At 40.4% G+C, this 16,944-nt stretch overlaps 1 long non-coding RNA gene across 1 annotated transcript in view; it reads right to left on the reverse strand.

Moving 5' to 3' along the window:
* Window positions 1-6,212: 6,212 nt before the first annotated feature.
* LOC116986400 overlaps window positions 6,213-16,944 on the reverse strand; it is a 22,408-nt gene continuing 11,676 nt past the window's right edge. The window contains exons 3-5 of the long non-coding RNA XR_004415469.1: window positions 15,066-15,070; window positions 13,616-13,618; window positions 6,213-6,223 (exon numbers count right to left, since the gene is read on the reverse strand). This is a non-coding gene — a long non-coding RNA (uncharacterized LOC116986400). The remainder of the gene's footprint in view (window positions 6,224-13,615; window positions 13,619-15,065; window positions 15,071-16,944) is intronic.

Genomic DNA, 16,944 nt, shown 5'->3' on the forward strand with positions numbered 1-16,944 from the left:
CAGGATTTCATTTCATCTTACCGTCGATGCAGACCGGGACCCACAGGTGACTGACTCTGCTCGGTACGTTTACATCCGAATGGCACAGGGATCCAGTTAATCTAAGGTTACATTATGGGTTACATTATGGGCTAACTTTAGCTTGACTGCCCTTAGCAATTAGCCACTGCTAGCGCTCGGCCTTGCTGTTATACCAGACCCCTGTCTTGAAACGTATGAGGCCGTTAAGAAATCACCACGTTCATGACTATGTCTTACCAACTTTTCCTTTTAATGTTTATGTGTAATCATACTTGAAAGGCTCTTCCCCTGTAAATGCTATAAAATAGGGCTCAAGGGACCCACATTGTGGTTCGTGATTTGATCTCTGCCTTCTTGCTTTTAGCAGCTGGCCAGCATTTGAATGGTTTGTTTACACTAGTCTTCATAGCGGACTGTCTGGGGCTGATAAGAACTCATTATAGTCAAGGCTGCGTTACACCAATTAGCTCTTACAACGTTTTTGTTTAACAATACTTAATTGATGTTCTTCTGCCCTGCGCCTTAATCCAAGAATCCAGTTTGCCACTTGTTAATCTCTCTAATGCTAACTCTTTCTTTATACCTTACCAACTTTAAGTTATACTATGTTATACCAAAGGAAGCTATTCCTGTTTCATTTATACGTTGGCTTACTTATTTAGTATCACTATTTTGTTAATTTTGTTAATTTGTCTTGTTGTATTATTACTATCATCACTACTATTATTACCATTAGTGTTAGCAATGTCATTGGTAGTACAACTACCAAGGCTATTATTTTAACTTTGTATCTATTCATTTAGGTTTACTTCACTTTATTTCTATTTCTATTTCTATTTTCTATTGTCTATTTCTCAAATTATTATTATCATTGTTATCATTATTATAGTTATTTCATTTTATGTAACTTTACTGATATTGAGCGACTTTGCTGCTTTGGGATGTGGAAATATTGGGAGTTAAGATCGGACTACTCCATGCGGAGCGAGGACAACGTACCTTGGTGCAATGGGCACTCAAGGTTCGGTTGGGACATTGGGGACCTCAGGTCCGGGGACTCAGGTTTGAAAGATGGTTAAGTGATATGTGTCACGACCGTTTGTTGTGTGTATACGTATGTATGTATCTTTTTTTTCTTCTTTTCCCCTTTTACCACCCACACCCCCACTCTCAGCAGCTGGCTTCGATGCGCTCTTCCATTTCAATCTGCAGTATTACAGCGCTCTGCCCACTCATTTGGATATAGCTAAAAATGGCCAACACAAACGACACTCTTAGATTTGTCTCGTGGAACGTGAGGGGAGTGGGGGGTCCTACTAAGACTGATAAGATCTTGGCCCACTTGCAATACCTTAAGGGCGATATATTTTTTATTCAAGAGACACACCTTCGCAACAGAGAGGTAACACGGCTTAAGAGAGGCTGGATTAGCCACTTTCATTCAAATTTAATTATAGGGCTAGGGGTACTGCTATCCTGATTCGTAAAAACGTTATGTTCGAACCACAGAAAATGGTGGAAGACCCTGCTGGCCGCTTTGTCATGGTCTCTGGCAAACTGCAAGACACACCTGTCATATTGGCCAGTATTTACGGTCCCAACTGGGATGACAGCTCATTTGTAACCAAATTTTTTACATCTCTCCCAAACATTGAAAATTACCACATCATTGTGGGTGGAGATTTTAATCTGGTCCAAGACTCTATACTGGACAGATCTTTGAACAAAGCCTCCACTTTAACTAAATCAGGTAGGACTTTGCATGCTTTTACCAAACAACTTGGGCTCACTGACCCATGGAGACATACATTTCCCACGACTAAATTATTTTCATTTTTTTCCCACGTGCACCATACCTATACCCGTATAGACTTCTTCCTCTTAGATAACAGACTGCTCTCCAAAATTAAATCCAGCGAGTATCATAGTATCGTGATATCAGATCATGCTGCGACTTCCCTCGATCTTCACTTTCGTAAACGAACTAACCCCTTTAAACAGTGGAGGTTCAACTCCTCATTACTAGCAGAGGCTCACTACAAGCAATTCCTGCACTCTCAAATCATTTTATATTTTGAGCTGAATGACTCGCCGGACATAGCAAGAGGTATACTCTGGGAAGCTTCAAAAGCTTATATTAGGGGCCAACTTATCTCTTTTGTCTCCAACCTGAAAAGAGCCGAGACGTCCCAAATGGCAGACCTGTTACGAAAAATAAAGGACATTGATGATAAATACGCATCTGACCCAGACCCAAATTTTCATAAAGAACGCCTTAGGTTACAAATAGGCTTTGACCTCATGTCTACCAATAAAGCCAAGTTACGACTGCTTAAATCTAGGCAACACTTTTTTGAATCTGGGGATAAAGCTGGGAAGCTTTTGGCCCATCAGGCCAGAACCAAGGCGACTTCACGGCTAATTCCAGCCATTAGATCCAGCTTAGGGGAGATTCATACCGATCCTCTTAGAATTAATGAAGCATTTGCTAAATTTTACGCTGAACTATACGCTTCCGATTGTCCTCCCACTGCAGATGACATGTTCCGTAGTATGACGTTTACCCGAATTGACGATGAAGCCACGAGAGTCTTGGGTGGTCCCATAACTGTCACTGAGGTCCAAGCAGCCATCACATCGCTGCAAAGCGGAAAGTCGCCCGGCCCTGACGGCTTCACTGTAGAATATTACAAAGCTTTCTCGGCTCTCCTCGCACCAGTCCTGAGAGATATGTACAATGAGGCGTTTTTACATCGTCGCCTACCGCCCATCTTGTCGTTGGCTACTATCTCCCTAATTCTTAAAAAGGAGAAAGATCCTCTGCTTTGTAGTAGCTATAGACCAAATTTCACTCTTGAATGTGGACCTCAAAATCCTCTCTAAAGTTCTTGCGCTCCGTCTTCAACAAGTGATGCCCTTTATTATCTCACTAGATCAAACAGGGTTTATGCCAGGCCGACAGTCCTCCCACAATACTAGACGTCTCCTTAACATCATCCATTCACCAAGTAGTGAGACCCCGGAGATAGTGGTCTCCCTCGACGCCGAAAAAGCTTTCGACAGGGTCTGTGGAAGTACCTATACGAGGCGATGGACAGGTTTGACCTCGGCAATAGTTTCATTTATTGGGTCAGTCTATTATACTCGTCCCCGGTGGCCTCAGTACAAACAAACGACACACTGTCGCCCCACTTCCCCCTTCGGAGAGGTACCAGGCAGGGTTGCCCGTTATCACCACTTCTGTTTGCTGTCGCGATAAAACCCTTGGCGGTTTGGTTACGCTCAGAGAAGGGCTTTAAAGGTATCACACGGTTTGACACAATTCATAAAGTCTCATTGTATGCGGATGACCTGCTCCTGTACATCTCAAATCCAGTCAGCTCTCTCCCTGTGATTATGAATATTTTAGAACGGTTTGGGGTGTACTCTGGTTATAAACTTAACTACCAAAAAAGTGAACTATTACCGATTAACTCATCAGCTAAGCAGCTCCCTCGCTCTTTAACCTCATTCAAATGGGCGGTGGACGGATTTCGCTACCTCGGCGTTTTTATCACAATACCTATATTTGATATGTTCCGCACAAACTTCCTGCCTCTGGTTGAGAAAGCTGAAAGAGACTTTGACCGCTGGTCAGTCTTACCGTTATCCCTCGCGGCCCGGATAAATCTGGTCAAGATGGTCGTCCTACCCAAATTCCTGTATCTTTTCCAGCATGTTCCTATATTTATCACTAAATCTTTTTTTGATAAATTAGAAAGGAGAATATCTAAATTTTTATGGGGTAGCAAACCGGCCAGAATTCGAAAGACGCTACTACAGTCTCCTAAGAGTGACGGCGGTTTGGCACTTCCTGACTTTAGGCGATACTACTGGGCTGCTAACTTGCAAAAAATCCTGTACTGGATGAATGATGATTGCGACCACCTACCGACCTGGGTACACATGGAAAAGGAGAGTTCACATCTCCCGTTGCGGTCTGTCCTATGCTCCCAACTCCCCCTTCCTATAACATCTGTGGGTGCAGGCCCAATTGCATCCCTCTCGCTCAAGATATGGAGTCAACTCAGGAAAAACTTCAGTTTACAAGGGCCTTCCATCTTGACCCCACTGCTTAAAAACCACATCTTTAAACCTTCAAGTACAGACCACACATTCAAAACCTGGCATAGCAACGGTATCAGTAGTATCAAAAACCTATACAAGGATGGCATCTTTTCGTCTTTTGCGGAGCTCTCGTCCAACTGTAGCCTCCCAAACTCCCACCTTTTTCGTTTTTTCCAGATTAGGGATTTTGTGAAGAAGACATTCCCCCATTTCCCAAATCGTCCCCCTGAAACCCTGACCGATACCATCTTAGCTCTAGATCCCAACCGGAAGAAATGCATCTCTGTTTTGTATAACTTGTTAGGGTCTGTTATATTGAAACCTCATACCTCATTAAAAGCTGCGCGGGAGGGTGAGCTGAATATGAAACTAACAGACCAGCAATGGGACTCTGCCTTGGACTTGACCCATTCTTCCTCCATATGTGCCCGTCATGGCCTAATCCAATGCAAAGTCCTTCACAAAGTTCCACTACACAAATGCAAGATTATCTAGAATTTACCCCGCTGTTAGGGACACCTGCAACAGATGTAATCAATCTCCTGCTAACCATAGCCATATGTTTTGGTCTTGCCCTAAGCTAGCAGCCTTTTGGAGGAGTGCTTTCGACTTGATAAGCAGAGCCTACGGCCAGACTATTCCTCCAAACCCACTGTCAGCCATTTTCGGTACCCCTCCCAACACCAACCCCTCTCTGTTGCGGTGAAACGGGTTCTAGCTTTTACAACCTTGTTAGGCCGGAGACTGATCTTGCTTAACTGGAGGCTCACCTGTCCCCCGACACACGCCCGCTGGATTAAGGAGGTGCTTTACAATTTAAAGCTTGAAAAACTTAGGTTCTCTCTCAAAGGCTCTACCAAGACATTCCTAGATACATGGAACTCTTTCTTGGAACTTGTTAACTCTCTCAACTTGTCCCCGGACTCGGAAGAGGACTGAGTGCTCGCCACCATTGTTCTGCTCTACTGCAGCTGCTCTCCCCTTAACCCCCCCCCTCCCCACACTTATTTATTTAATTACTTACTTATTTACTGTTATTACTGACCCCCTTTTTAAAAAAAAAAAATGTTTTAATTTTTTTTTATTTTAGTACTTTTTGTTTCGTTTATCTTACCATATTTGTGCGGATGTGTATGTATGTGAGTGTTGTTTGTCCCCGTTTGGTTCTGACCTGATTCGGGTGGGTTGAAGGTAGGCAAGGGTAAGGGCTTTGAGGGTCGCTTACATACTGTTGCACAATTATGCCTTGACTGTCACTGTCTGTTATCATTGTATGTATGCAAATTGCTGTGAAATTCAAATAAAAAGATTTAAATCAGAATGGGAAGAGACTTGATGTGGCTTGATGTACCCAGCAACACTGAGAGTAACTTATGATGACAAGGAATATCGTTTCGTTAAGTATACTGAAGCATTGAAATTCGCCCGAGGCGTACAGCAGAAGCCAGAAGATGAAGAGAGAGAAGACGCGGAGGAAGGACCCGAGGGAGAAGGAGAGGGCTGAACTTTTATCATCGACCTGTGGTTATGAAATACTCACTTAGAAGGAAGTGGAATAATGGGCATTTAGTAGTAGTTCTGTATTAATTGTTAGAAAATATTTAATTATTCCATGATAATAGTATTACATATTATAGTATTAAATACAATTGATATTAGTAATTAGCAAATAGTAATATGAATAATAGAAATAATTACTAAGTACTAAGTATATAAAGTTAATACCCCACCCCAATATATATAGCATTTGAGATAGGAGCTGGTATAATTAACATCTTTAAAAAAAAAAAAAACGGAAGTCTTTAGATTAATGGCCACGTTAGTGTGGCTTTCACCTTCACATACTACACACTATATAAGTGTAGTTTCTTTTTTTTCTGAGCACCCTATTAACACCCTTTACTTTTTTTTTATTATTGATATTTCTTATTGTTTTTGTTTTTTATTGATCTTATATTATATATTATTTGAATGTAGATGTGAAGGATATTGTGTATTTAGTTTAAGAAGACATAGATGCGGATTAAGGTGGATAGAAATTCTCATTGGATTGATGTCCGGGCGCAACGGGGAGCTGGGGGAGTCAAGAAGGCTACTCCAAAAAAAAGCCGCCCCTAATAGTAAAATGCATGATATAAAGGTGAAGACTGGGGGTGATGGAGTAACCTTCTGCAGTTGGAATGTAAAAGGAATTAATGAACCAATTAAAAGGGGAAAGGTGTTAGCTCAGTTGAACAGATTGAAGACAGATGTCATTTTCCTTCAAGAGACTCATCTTAAAAAAGATGCTCAACATAGATTAACAGCTAAATGGATTTCTAAGGTGTATCATTCTACATTTATACATAAATCTAGAGGAGTTGCAATAATTATTCGCAAAGGTATACCTTTCATACAAAGTTCTATTATAGAGGATAAAGAAGGTAGATATGTAATATTTACAGGGGAATTATATTCAAAAAAGGTAATTTTAATGAATATATATGCCCCTAATTTTGATAATCCACTATTTTTAAGAAAATATTTAATAATATTCCTATATCCACTCAACACAATTTAATAATTGGAGGTGATTTAAATTGTACTTTAGATAACTATCTAGATAGATCATCTGCAAAAGGAAAACTGCCTCGAAATCAAGTAAATTCATAAATGCTTTTATCAATACATCTAATATTAAGACATCTGGAGGTTAGATAATCCATCCGGACGAGAATATTCTTTTTTCTCGCCCGTACATGGAACCTATTCGAGGATAGATTATTTTTTAATAGATTCTAAATTACTTCCTTTTACGTATGACGCAAAATATCATAATATTTATCATCTCGGATCATGCGCCATTAACATTTAAGATAAAATTAAAAGATATATCTAATAAAACTACTAACCTGGAGATTTAACCCTCAGATATTAAAGGACAATGACTGTTGTAATATGTGGATGGATCAGATTAAATTATTTTTTGAAACTAATGATAATCCTGAAATTTCCCCATCACTATTTAGGGACACTTTTAAGGCATTCATGCGTGGCGCAATAATATCCCACAGCACATCTCAATAAAGAAAATCGAAAAAATAGAACAAATTTAGAAAATGGATAAAACGTCTAGATAATGAAAATATAAAACAGCCTTCCAAAGAGTTAAGTAATAAAATGCATCAGTAAAATATAGATTAAATAAAATATATTCTAATCAAGTTATTAAACTTTTTCAACAAACTAAACAGTGTATTTTGAATTTGGAGATAAACCACAAAAATGACTAGCACGACAGCTTAGAAAATTAGAAGATGAGAAGATGATACACGGAATTAGATCTGAGTATGGAAATATACTGATACTCCAAAGATATTAATGATAGATTTTTACAATATTATAAAAATCTTTATTTGTCAAAACTAACAGGACAAACAGATAGTATGGAAATATTTTTACAGGAATGTCAAATCAATAGCTTAGATCAGGAAGGTAGAGAATTGTTAAATGCTGAAATAACAGTAAAAGACATTATAGAATCAATTAGTTCGCTAAAGAACGGAAAAGCAGCGGGCCCGGATGCCTGAGTGCAGAATTTTATAAAAAATTTCAAGATCTGATTTCTCCAAGATTACAAATAATGTATAGATATGCATATGACCAGGAGAAATTACCAGAATCTCTAAATGAATCCACAATTACACTCATCCCTAAAGTAGATAAGGATTTGGAAGATCCTGGATCATATAGAGCGATTGCCCTTTTAAACACAGACCAAAAAATATTAACTAGGTCTTATCTAGGAGATTAAGTTTAGTGATCTCTAAATTAATACATTATGATCAAACAGGTTTTATCCCAAAAACGTTATTCATCCCATAATCTCAGACGCTTGTTTAATATTATATATTCAAAAAGAATACGAGATACGGAACTAGCGGTTATATCATTAGATGCAGAAAAAGCGTTTGATCAGGTGGAATGGATGTATTTATTTAATATAATGGAAAAGTTTCAATTGGGGGATAGATTTTTGTAAATGGGTAAGAATTTTATACTCGAATCCTATTGCAAAGATTTTGACTAACCAAATTTTATCAGCCAAATTCAAACTCTCTAGGGGATGCAGACAGGGATGTCCGTTATCACCCTTATTGTTCGCATTGGTGATAGAACCATTGGCGGAAAAAATTAGATCTGAACCTGAAATATATGGCTATAATACTGATACAACAATTAATAAAATTTCTTTATATGCAGATGATGTTTTGATTTATATTACAAAACCGGAAATTAGTATTCCCAACCTGCTAAACATTATAACTAAGTTTGGTGCAGTTTCTGGGTATAGGATTAATTGGGATAAAAGTGAGATTATGCCAATAACAGGAAATAAATCTAAATACATTACAACAATACCCATTAAAAGTAGTTACAGACAAACTTAAATATTTAGGGATTAACGTAACTAAAACTCATAACTCATTAATAAAATCCAACTATCCTCAACTATTAGATAAACTTAGAAAAAATATTTTATATTGGAAAACACTTCCTATAATCCATGATTGGTAGAATAAGTGCCATAAAGATGGTATTTCTACCACAGTTGTTATATTTGTTTCAGGCTATTCCTTTTTTTCTTCCGAAAACTTTTTAAAAAAAAATTGATAATATTGTTAATAGTTTTATTTGGGATTATAAAAATCACAGAATAAATAAAAACATCTATGCAAAGCTAAGATAAATGGAGGATTAGCACTTCCAAACTTTTTATATTATTTTTGGCTGTTCAGATTAAGAATATGAATTTTCTGGTGGGTAAATATGGATCATGAACCGACATGGTTAAATATAGAAAAGGAAAGACTGTCTACCTTCAATGTAGGTTCGATAATTTTGCACCAACGGAAGTACAAAAAAAAAATTATAAAGACAACCTAATAATATAATAATAGACGTATTTGGAAACAAATAGTTAAGACTCTACATTTGGATAATCTTCATTAGATTACCAATTATGAATAACCCATTGTTTAAACCTGCTATATTAGATGGGGGGTTTAAACAATGGGATGATTTAGGAATTACAAGGATTAGAACACCTTTATAGAAAAGGAAAATTTCTTTTATTCCAGAAGTTACAATATATTTATGGATTGTCTCCACAACATTTGTTTAGGTATTTACAAATTAGAGATTATATTAAATCCAATACACAAGATTATAAAAATAAAGAAGCAGGATGTTAGACGAAACTGTTTAATTTATATCCAAATACAGAAAAATTAATAGCCTATATATATAACATCATTTTGGAATAGGAGAATCCAACAACGGAAATATATCGTCAAGCATGGGAAAATGAAATGGGATTGGCTATAACAAAAGAAAACTGGGAAGAAAGTCTACAACGAATACACCGGCGTTCATTAAACGCCAGACATATATTGATACAATTAAAGTATTATATAGGTTACATTATTCGAAACTAAATTAAATAGTATTTTTCCGAATCTCTCCGCTATTGTGATAAGTGCAAGAAAGCAGAGGCAAATTTAATACATAGTTTCGTTACATGTCCTAAATTGAATTATTACTGGACAGAAATTTTTAAAGTTATTTCTGAAGTCATCAAAGTTAAATTGGACCCTAACCAAAGCTAATAATATTTGGAATTCCGGATTTACATCTATCACTTACAGTAAATCAAAGAAATTTCTTTGATTACTGTTTGATAATTGGGAAAAAAATCATATTGAAATTTTGGAAGGGAACATTATCCCCCACAACCAAAATGTGGGCAACAGAGATGATGGAGACGTTACATCTGGAAAGAATTAGATTTGTCCTATTGGACAAGTATAATTCTTTTGAACAGATATGGTCTCCATATATACAGTATTTAGAGAAGTAGCTGTTCTTGGCAACACAGCTCGGCGTGCACCCTGCGGGATTGGTGAGAATAATTCATTTTTATATTGGAATTAACATATATGTCTTTATTGATACTATCACTTGTAGTAGTGTTATTAACAATACATATTGTGGTTTTTCATTTTTTTTTTCTTTTTTTTTTTTCGTTTCTCTTTTCTTCTTATATATAATCAAATTATTATTTAATCACTCTCTTAATGATTTATAACTGTTCTATTCTTTTTCTATCATTATTTCTAAAAAAAAATAGTAGATAAGTATTATTAGTGTTTTACTTAATGCAAACTGAATTAATTTGATATAAAGTTGTTTGAAGCACTGTAATTGATTACCTTTAATAAAAAAATATATTACAAGAATGGGAAGAGACAGTCTAACCCTAGTAGACACTTCCAGCAGCACAGTTCCAGTCCTTGGAGATCTTGGGTGGAAACAAACACAAATTATTCAGAGCAAACAGATTGCAGCAACGCAGACACTCGCCAAACCAAATATACATTTAGACCAACTCTAAAGAACTACAGTTGGGCGAATGGAAGGGGCAGGATTAGTAAATTGTAATAAGACTCAAGAGCCATGACTATTAAACTCACTTTCCCTCAGATATCTTTAACCAAGGAATAATTAGGTCAGAAACAGTGCTGGAGGTACTCAGTGGGTCAGGCACCATCTGCCCGACTGCATGGACAGATGTTTCAGATCAGGACCTTTCTTCAGACTGATGGAGTTGGGAGAAAGCTGGAAAGAGATGGGAGCAGGACAAAGCCTGGTGAGTGAAGCTGGATACAGTTGGGGATTGATTAGCAGATAGGGGAGTAGTGACAAAGGCTAGAGGTGAAGAGGAGACAAATGTGAGACAAGAAGAGGTGTGACATGCAAAGCCAGAGGGAGGGATCTGGGAAAGAGGGGAATGTGGGACAGTGATGAGCGTACATTAGAGGGGAAAGGAGTACAATGACCGGAGTGTAGAGTGAGGTGCACGCCAGGGTGGGGAGTGTAGGGAAAGTGGGGGTGTCCCTTCATCAGTACACTCATCCCCATCTCCAAATCACATTCCCTTTTATCCCGTCTGGTCCCATTACACCCGGCCCACTGCGCCCGGCCCACTGCACCCTCATACCTCGCTCCAGGTTTACATTTCACATCTCCGGAATGTTTTGTCATCTTTTCACCTCTAGCCTTTGTCCTTTTCTCCACCATCTGCCCATCATCCCTTCACCTGTATCCACCCATCACTTGCCAAGCTTTGCCCCATTTCCATTTTCCAACCTTCTCCGACTACTCCAGTCTGAAGGCTTCCAAGCTGATGTCATCTGTCCATTTCCTCCACAGATGTTGCCTGACCCGCTGAATTCTGCCAGCACTGTTTATTTGTTCCATGGCATGGCCAAAACCCAGAATAAATTCCTGTTAGGATGAAGGCCAAGACAATGAGGGAGTGGGGAGCCTAATGAAGACAAATGGATTTGGACAAGGGTAATGATCTCATGGGCCAGACCAAAGTGGCTGTTCCCCAGTCAAGACCTCAGATTGGACAAGTCTTCAGGTCACCGTATCCTCAAGCACAAGTACACACCACGCAAAGCCCAGAGACAGAAGGCAGCACCATCCAGTCAAGTGGTGACAGGAGAAGGTGATCACTGGTATCATGCTGGCGGAGGGGAATCCACTACATTGGCATGTGGAACCAATATCTCACCCCCCAATATCTATCCCCCTCACTGTCCCCACCCTGACCAACAGCCCCAGGTACAGGCAGAAACTCACTACTGAATAGAGACACAAGTACATATGAGTGGTCCCTGTTAAACTCCTTCAAGTAGGCCCAGACCACAACTTTAGTGAATAAACCCTAATGAGGGGAAGGGGCAATATAATCTTTAAACTAAAGTGGGCCCCAAGCGGAGACATGCTGAGCCCAATTAGAGAAAACAATTGTTAATCTTTCCCAAACCTTCATCCACACTGAAGCCCAAGAGAAGGTTCTAAACAGGGGCCTTACCTTTGTACCAACTCCCTAACCATATTCACATAGACCAAGTTATATACAAAACAAACCAATGTCGCGTTAGTGATTTGAAGTCTGCTGACATCCTCCTTCACACTGGATACCTAGAGAGGAAGAGATTCCAATTGAAATTCAATGTCATGAGAAACAGGATCAGCCATTGAAAGGATTGTAGTGAACCCTACAGGGTAGCAGAATACATCGACTACTGTAATTCACTGGCACAGCAACATGCCAGCTTTGTTGAAGGGCAGCACAGTGGCACAGCGGTAGAGTTGTTGCCTTGCAGCGCCAGAGACACGGGTTCTGTACGGAGTTTGCACGTTCTCCCAGTGACCAAGTGGGTTTTCTCAGAGATCTTCACTTTCCTCCCACTATCCAAAGATGTGCAGGTTTGTAAGTTAATTGACTTGGTATAAATGTAACATTGTCCCTAGTGTGTGTAGGATAGTGTTAATGTGCGGGGATCGCTGGTCGGAGCGGACTCAGTGGACCAAAGGGCCTGTTTCCACACTGTGTCCATAATGTGAAACTTACTATGTCACATGAAGTGTTCTCCCCGACACTGCCCCTTTTACCATACCATTTGTGAAACCTTGTGTTCTCCCCGACACTGCCCCTGATACTGTACCCTTTATCATGGACATTGATACCCTGTGGACAAACAGAAACAAATAAGAGCATCCAGGCAGTTCAAATAACAATTCCAGCATGGAAACAGGCCATTCTGCCCTTCTAGTCCGTGCCGAACACTTATTCTCCCCTAGTCCCATCTACCTGCACTCGGAGCATAACCCTCCATATACCTATCCAATTTATTTTTAAATTATAAAATCCAACCTGCCTCCACCACTTCCACTGGAAGATCATTCCACACAGCTACCATTCTCCGAATAAAGAAGTTCCCCCTCATGTTACCACTAAACTTCTGTCCCTTAATTCGCAAGTCATGTCCTCTTATTTGAAGCTTCCCTACTCTCAATGGGAAAAGCTTATCTACGTCAACTCTGTCTATCCCTTCTCATCATTTTAAAGACCTCTATCAAGTCCCCCCTTAACCTTCTGCGCTCCAAAGAATAAAGACCTAACATGTTCAACCTTTCTCTGTAACTTAGTTGCTGAAACCCAGGCAACATTCTAGTAAATCTCCTCTGTACTCTATTTTGTTGACATCTTTCCTATAATTGGGCGACCAAAATTGTACACCATACTCCAGAATTGGCCTCACCAATGCCTTGTACAATTTTAACGTTATATCCCAACTTCTATACTCAATGCTCAAATACTGGAGAAACACACCATGACAAACCAGATACTACTTTAACCGACAAAAAAATACTTTGAATTAAATGAGACGTACAAGTAAAGGAACAGTAGTGAAGTTTGGCCCAGTTTATGCAACATTTGGCAGAATGGGGAAGATAGTCTAACCCTGGCAGACTCTTCCAGCATCAGAGGACCCAGTCTTTGGAGATCCTGGGTGGAAACTAACATTAATTGGTCACCCCTTCAGAAAGGAGCAGAGAGGAGAGGAAATTGATTCTGGCAACAGACACAAACACACTAAACCAAATATAGATTTAGACCAATTCCAAACAAAGCTACAGTTGGTTGAATGGAAGGGGCAAGGCTACTTAATTGTAATGATTTAAACACAAGTGTTATCAACATTAAACTACTTTCCCTGCAACAGCAGTCAACTAGGATTACTTTAACCAGGGGATGTAACCTGGTCTAAAACAAGTGCTGGAGGTACTCAATGGGTCAGGCACCATCTACCTGCCTGCAAATGGAATGGACAGATGTTTCAGGTTGGGATCCTTCTTCAGATTGATGGAATCGGGCAGAGAAAGTGAGAAAGACGTGGGAGCAGGACAAAGCCTGTTATGTGATTAGTGGATACAGGGGAGAGGGGGTGATGGGTTGTGACATTGGCTAGAGGTGACAAGGAGACAAAAGATGCAACAGATGAGAAGAGTGAAACGTAAAGCTGGAGGGATATGGGTGGAAGGGGATAGAGTGAAATGTGAGACTGGTTTGGGAGGTGAGCATACAGAGGGAAGGAGCAGAGTGACCAAGGTGTTGAGGGAAGTGTTCACACCAGGGTGGGGGAGTGCAGGGAAAGAGGGGGTTCCCATCACCAAGGTGGGGGTGGAGGGAAAGAGGGGGTTCCCATCACCAGGGTGGGTGGTGCAGGGAAAGAGGGGGTTCCCATCACCAGGGTGGGGTGTGGGGCTGCAGGGAAAGAGGGGGTCCCCATCACCAGGGTGGGTGGGGGGGGGGGGGGGGGGCAGGGAAAGAGGGGGTTCCCATCACCCCAACAAGAGGATTTCAGTATAGGGGTAAAGAGGTTCTTCTGCAGTTGTACAGGGCCATGGTGAGACCACACCTGGAGTATTGTGTACAGTTTTGGTCTCCTAATTTGAGGAAGGACATCCTTGTGATTGAGGCAGTGCAGCGTAGGTTCACCAGATTGATCCCTGGGATGGTGGGACTGTCATATGAGGAAAGATTGAAAAGACTAGGCTCGTATTCACTGGTGTTTAAAAGGATGAGAGGGTATCTTATAGAAACATATAAAATTATAAAAAGTACTGCGCAAGTTTGATGCAGGAAAATGTTCCCAATGTTGGGCGAGTCCAAAACCAGGGGCCACAGTCTTAGAATAAAGGGGAGGTCATTTAAGACTGAGACGAGAAAAAACTTTTCCACCCAGAGAGTTGTGAATTTGTGGATGTGGATCACTGGATGGATTTAAGAGAGAGTTAGATAGAGCTCTAGGGGCTAGTGGAGTAAAGGGATATGGGGAGAAGGCAGGCATGGATTATTGATTGGGGATGATCAGCCATGCTCACAGTGAATGGCGGTGCTGGCTCGAAGGGCCGAATGGCCTCCTCCTGCACCTATTTTCTATGTTTCTACGTCACCTATCCATGTTCTCCACAGATGCTGCCTGACCCGCTGAGTTACTCCAGCACTCTGTGAAACGTCACCTATCCATGTTCTCCACAGATGCTGCCTGACCCGCTGAGTTACTCCAGCATTTTGTCTTTTGAGCAAGAGTATCCAAATATCTTTACAACAGTCTGTCCAGTCCAAAGCTCAATGAATGACCACTCAACACATATTCCTTTCACCTGAAAGCCCTTCATAAGAACTCATAATAAACAAGCTGTGATTAGTGTAGTTAACATTAACCATTTCACACAAGTGGGTAACAAATACTTCACATTAACTTTCCTCAACCAAGTACAATGTAGATCCACTTTAAATTTCTCCCTGTCTTCTCAATCACAACAATTAGTCATCAACTGAAAACCAGTCTTCATAAAGTGAGTGCCCCAATTAAAGCGGCTTTTTCACGGGGCGAGTTGACGCAAGATGTCACCAGAGTGAAGTGGTCGTGGTCCAGCACACGTCTCGCACGATATAACGGGGGGTAGATAAAGAGTTCCCACGGTACTCGGCATTTCTGTTATTTGTGCAAGTGACTTGTCCGTCTCCCGAGCTTTCCCGTTAATCTTGAATGAACATCGTGAACTGTAGTGTTGTTAATCACGTGGCACAAATGATGTTACTTTGTTTTCACACACTATATTGGTTTTTTTCACACACTATATTCCTCCCTTGGTTGAATTGGCTCATTTGGAGACATGCCTATACTAAGTATTTTCGAGTACAGGATGGTGGTTATTTTCATTGACGCGCTGTATGCAGCAGCCCACTATGTGCATCGAGAACGCTTGCGTGAAGGCAGAAGGGTGAGATTAATTAAAAAGAGAATTAAGAGGAAGTCTCACTGGGTGAAGCCCATCTTTCAACGGAGACCTCAATTTGGACAATATGATCAGCTGCTTAATGTGCTGTGCGAAGAGGATAAAAGTGCATTCACCCGAGCTCTTTAATGAGCTGAAGAATAATCTGTTTTTTTTTAGACAAATGTTGTTTGGTGTGATGCACCTTCTCTCAATATGTGCAAGAAGTCGTCTTTTTATTTTGTCAAATAGGAATAAAGACTTTGTCTCACATTGACCGTGATGCTTGTCTTATTTTATTATCTACTGAGAGGTGAAACTTTCAAACGTTTAACCAGTCAGTAGACAGACAATAAATAGTAACAATCGAGCCATAAATGGTGTATACAAAGTGAAGGGAACAACGCTGTGTGCAAGATAATGTTTAAAATCATGCGAGGAATCGATCGGGTAGTGCACAGTCTCTTGCCCAGAGTAGGCGAACCGAGGACCAGATTACATAGGTTTAAGGTGAAGGGGAAATGATTTAATATGGATCTGATTAAATACTGTCAGTAGTAAACCCGATCAAAAACAACATCAGGACGTCTATTAAACACCAGAGATCCCAGTAAACACCCAGCCGAAACTTATTACAGGTCTAGTGGAAAGACACAAAGCGCTGGAGCAACTCAGCGGGTCAGGCAGCATCGCTAGACAACATGGATAGATGATGTTTCGGGTCGGGACTCTTCTTCAGCGCTGAGTTACTCCCGCATATTGTGTCTTTCCAATACAGATTAGCGTCTGCGATTCTTTGCTCCTGCATTACGGGGTCTATCTCGATTCCCGATAAAGTCTAAAACCCATCCTCCAGAGTTCTCAGCCCAGGGCGCCCATAAACAAGCCCTTAACTCCACACTGGGGACAGAGGCTGAGAAGTGTACAAAACCATGAGACGAACAGGCAGGGAAATAGACAGAGTCCAGGGTAATATATGTCCTTTGCCCACAGAGGGGATTCGAGGACCAGAGGGCATAGGTTCAAGTTGAGGGGGGAAGATCTAATAGGAATTTGAGTGAGGGGTAACATTTTCGCACAAAGGGTGGTGGGTGTATAGAACAAGCTGCCAGAGGAGGTAGTTGAGGCTGGGGC

This window comes from Amblyraja radiata, chromosome 2 (assembly GCF_010909765.2).
Source record: "Amblyraja radiata isolate CabotCenter1 chromosome 2, sAmbRad1.1.pri, whole genome shotgun sequence".
NCBI classification, from domain to species: Eukaryota; Metazoa; Chordata; class Chondrichthyes; order Rajiformes; family Rajidae; genus Amblyraja; species Amblyraja radiata.